Raw genomic sequence first — 4,876 nt, 5'->3', positions numbered from 1 at the left:
GCCGCTACAGTGTCGTCGCTGCTATAGTGTCGTCGCCGCCGCTACAGTACGTCACCCTTGGGAAACAGCCGACGCTGCAGGAAATCAGATCGCCGCTACAGTGTCGTCGCATGTCGCCCGTGGGAGAAAGCCGACGCTGCAGGAGTCAGATCGCCCTAGGGAGATCTGGCCGCTGCTACAGTGGTCGCCCTAGATCTGTTCGCCGCTACAGTGTCGTCGCCGCTACAGTGGTCGCCCTAGATCTGGTCGCCGCTACAGTGTCGTCGCCGCTGCAAGAGTCAGATCGCCCTAGGGAGATCTGGCCACCGCTACAGTGTCGTCGCCGCTACAGTGGTCGCCCTAGGGAGATCTCGGAATCGCTATTGCGACCCCAATCCAGAAAGCTCTCTCCGAGCCCCACGATACTGACTGATTAGCGGTCACGGCAAATTCTGAGCCCCAAAATAATCGTCTTGGAGGTCTACGGGAGATGTTTCGTATCTCGGGACGCAAAAAGGAGTGAAACAGGAGGACTTCCCAGGGGGTCACCCATCCTAGTACTACTCTCTCCAAAGTCGGCGCTTAACTTCAGAGTTCTGTTAGGATCCGGTGCATTAGTGCTGGCATTATCACACCCGTTTCGCGTGCTTCGTCCCTCGCCTATGTGCACGTCGCGGCCAGCGCATCAACGTACGGAGCCTCTTGCCCGTCACAAAACCGTCGGCGCTTTCTCGAACGTTCACGAAATCCCTATTGCAACCTCTCTACGAGCCCTAGCCCAACGACTGCGTATCGGTCACGGCAAGCGTGCGTCGAAACCATCGGCACTTTCTAGAACGATCTCGGAATCGCTATTGCGACCCCAATCTGGAAAGCTCTCTCCGAGCCCCACGATACTGACTGCGTAGCGGTCACGGCAAATTCCGAGCCCCAAAACAATCGTCTCGGAGGTCTACGGGAGATGTTTCGTATCTCGAGACGCAAAAAGGAGTGAAACACGAGGACTTCCCAGGGGGTCACCCATCCTAGTACTACTCTCTCCAAAGTCAGCGCTTAACTTCGGAGTTCTGATGGGATCCGGTGCTTTAGTGCTAGCATTATCGCACCCGTTTCGCGTGCTTCGTCCCTCGCCTATGTGCACGTCGCGGCCGGCGCATCAACGTCCGGAGCCTCTTGCCCGTCACGAAACCGTCAGCGCTTTCTCGAACGTTCACGAAATCCCTATTGCAAGCTCTCTCCGAGCCCTAGCCCAACGACTGCGTATCGGTCACGGCAAGCACGCGTCGAAACCATCGGCACTTTCTAGAACGATCTCGGAATCGCTATTGCGACCCCAATCCGGAAAGATCTCTCCGAGCCCCACGATACTAACTGCGTAGCGGTCACGACAAATTCCGAGCCCCAAAACAATCGTCTCAGAGGTCTACGGGAGATGTTTGTATCTCGGGACGCAAAAAGGAATGCAACACGAGGACTTCCCAGGGGGTCACCCATCCTAGTTCTACTCTTTCTAAAGCAAGCTTATCTTCGTAGTTCTGATGGGATCCGGTGCTTTAGTGCTGGCATTATCGCACCCATTTCGCGTGCTTCGTCCCTCGCCGATGTGCACGTCGCGGCCGGCGCATCAACGTCTGGAGCCTCTTGCCCGTCACGAAACCGTCGGCGCTTTCTCGAACGTTCACGAAATCCCTATGGCAAGCTCTCTCCGAGCCCTAGCCCAACGACTGTGTATCGATCACGGCAAGCGCGCGTCGAAACCATCGGCACTTTCTAGAACGATCTCGGAATCGCTATTGCGGCCCCAATCCGGAAAGCTCTCTCCGAGCCCCACAATACTGACAGCGTAGCGGTCACGGCAAATTCCAAGCCCCAAAACAATCGTCTCGGAGGTCTACGGGAGATGTTTCGTATCTCGGGACGCAAAAAGGAGTGCAACACGAGGACTTCCAAGGGGGTCACCCATCCTAGTACTACTCTCTCTAAATCACGCTTAAGATCGGAGTTCTGATGGGATCCGGTGCTTTAGTGCTGGCATTATCGCACCCTTTTCGCGTACTTCGTCCCTCGCCGATGTGCACGTCGCGGCCGGCGCATCAACGTCCGGAGCCTCTTGCCCATCACAAAACCGTCGGCGCTTTCTCGAACGTTCACGAAATCCCTATTCCAAGCTCTCTCCGAGCGCTAGCCCAATGACTGCGTATCGGTCACGGCAAGCGCGCTTCGAAACCATCGGCACTTTCTATAACAATCTCGGAATCGCTATTGCGACCCCAATCCGGAAAGCTCCCTCCGAGCCCCAAAACAATCATCTCGGAGGTCTACGGGAGATGTTTCGTATCTCGGGATGCAAAAAGAAGTGAAACTGATACCGGGGAGGGTAAAAATGCAGAATGGATTTCCAAATAACACCGATGGAAAATTTGTTCAGATAGAAAATGTCACAGTAGACAAGGAAGAACTAATACCAGAAGTACTAACGAAGCAGCTTAGATAAAAACGAAAAGTAGCTCACCACCAAGTTTAAAATCGCAATGGGATACAGAAAATTCACCACCCAATGAAAATTAAACGAGGATACAGAACTAGAAAATAAAAGACTCACCACTCAAGGACGCATCCAAGCGATACAGAGTTTAAGCGGTTCTCTAAGAGCTTCTGTCACGCCCCTCAAAATATCGACAATATTTAAAATTTTCATCATAACTAACCCAGGATCCAAACACACATTTGAGGTCACTAAGAAAACATTCGGATCAAAAATTTCACCTCTATAGTCTACAAATTCATAACCCTGTGCAGTTTATAAACATCCCACACATCACTCAATAATTCAAACAAGCTGAACTTAACTCATCAAAATAATAACCCCAACATATATTTCACATGTGGGGAAGTCTATGCAGTCACTAAACCAACGATTACCATAAGATCATATCATTACATGAATTTAACTTAACATTCCAAAATCCTATACATGAGGGATCCTTTATCTTACACAAAATCCACAGGTTTAGATTCATCGTCACATTTCATAAGATGCAGAGTATCTTATATAACAAATACACATATGCTAACAAGGATCTGCCCAAAATCTTCTAAACTTTCCACCGCCTCAGCCCAATCTTAACATTTAAGCAAGCGATACGCTATCCTGAAAAATTTATCAACAACGGGGTGAGCATAAAGAGCTCAGCAAGTGACTAACATATCCATATCAAAATAGTACAATTTCCAAAGAGATACAGTTTCAAAACACAAAGCAGAATATACGATTTCGTAAACATAATATCATTAGGAGCAGAAACATAATTGTCCTTTCAATCTTACATATTTGGTTCCTGACAGATGGGGCATAGAGTAATTGGAGCATATCAGAAACAAGAAAACATATCGGAGCTTATCAATGGCATATGAAATGTTCCAAAGCATATCAACGGCATATGGAACATTACGAAGCAAAATCAACAGTGAATGAAGCATTTCAGAGCATATCAAACACAGATATCGTACAGAAGCTTAAACGTCGTCCTTGACATTGCAATCTTATCATTCTTATCCAGAGCATAAACAGAAATAACTCACCAAAACTCTGAATGTCATATCAAACATATAGAGGGTGTAGTGGGATCTCAGTCAGAATGTGATTCATCCATTTCTGAATGACCACCTGACAAAAGTCTCCCACGTCTGGGAGCTCCATCCACCCACGTCTAGGTGAAGTCAAAGGGGGCCGGCAGAGCATCGCAGGCTTAAGCACATACCCACATAGCGGGCAACAAGCGCATACCCTTTACCATTTCTGGCAAAGGTCCAGAATATCCCACATAACGGGACCTCACATAGCGGGCAATAAGCGCATACCCTTTACCATTACTGGCAAAGGTCCAGACAATCCCACACACCAGAGTACAAAAGGGCAGTTTCAACAATAAGTAGCATATATCGGAAGCACACGCGGAACAACGAAGCTTACATGTGCCTTTTTAAGAACAATATGACGCAAGGAACAAATCTCTCACAAATGTATTCATATAAGAAAGGAAAATGGAAGCAAGAGTGTACAGGGAATCCAATTATATTTAGCTCAATTCAAATAAGAAGGTTAGACGAATTCAAGTATCCAAAGGAATGGAACAGAATACGCGAAATCGACCAAAGCTCGATTTCGGACAGAATTTCAGTGGCACATCAAACAAATATTTCAGAATAACAATTATGCTCCAATACCCATAAGAAGGCTATGGTCGAACCATATATCAATCTATATTCTGATGGAACAGATTTCATATGAAACAGGGCTCCCAACACAGAGTTACCTCTGATTTGGTAACACAAGGTCAAAATCACAATCACTGTTTTACAGAATTTATAGGGTCGGATTCAACAGATGATAGGGTGGGCAATTGAACTCCAAAATTTTCAAAATATATGTCAAAAGAAAGATTTTCAAGTCTAGTTTCAAATAAAATCAGTTTGGTACAAATCAGAATTTTCAACAGGGAGTTATAGGCATTTTAGTATCGAAAGGTCAGAAATCTTGAACCCTGTTTTACAGCGTCTATAGGCTCATTTGAAAGAGATGTTTGGGTAAGTATTCGGTGTCCAAAATTTACAAAATCAGTGTCAAAAGAAAGATATAAGAGTCTAATTTCAAACAAAATAGTTCGTGCCTAAATTCACATTTTTTACTAAAACTTATAGCTGAAACAGTGTATAGGGGTCAGTTTACCGAAAATATTTCAGAATCCATGGTTCTATGTCCAAAGAGAAACATATTAGTTTCTAAATAGAAATCTTTCAATTTATTTTGGATCAACATAAAAACAGAGTCTAATACTTCTGTAGGATGGGGTTAGAACACTTGCCTTTGGAAATTTTGACCCGAAGTGAAAAGATT

The 4,876-nt window shown here is 46.1% G+C and overlaps 4 pseudogenes; all 4 read right to left on the bottom strand.

Annotated features, from left to right (window-relative positions):
- Positions 1–495: 495 nt before the first annotated feature.
- On the bottom strand, positions 496–616 carry LOC135599405 (5S ribosomal RNA; annotated as a pseudogene).
- Positions 617–966: 350 nt separating this feature from the next.
- Positions 967–1,087, bottom strand: LOC135603669 (5S ribosomal RNA; annotated as a pseudogene).
- Positions 1,088–1,436: 349 nt separating this feature from the next.
- On the bottom strand, positions 1,437–1,555 carry LOC135599272 (5S ribosomal RNA; annotated as a pseudogene).
- A 350-nt stretch (positions 1,556–1,905) lies between these two features.
- Positions 1,906–2,024, bottom strand: LOC135603839 (5S ribosomal RNA; annotated as a pseudogene).
- Between the last annotated feature and the right edge of the window lie 2,852 nt (positions 2,025–4,876).

Source organism: Musa acuminata, chromosome BXJ2-1 (assembly GCF_036884655.1).
Source record: "Musa acuminata AAA Group cultivar baxijiao chromosome BXJ2-1, Cavendish_Baxijiao_AAA, whole genome shotgun sequence".
Taxonomy (NCBI): domain Eukaryota; kingdom Viridiplantae; phylum Streptophyta; class Magnoliopsida; order Zingiberales; family Musaceae; genus Musa; species Musa acuminata.
The sequence above is the reverse complement of the archived record's forward strand: the minus strand, read 5'-3'. Positions and strand labels throughout refer to the sequence as shown.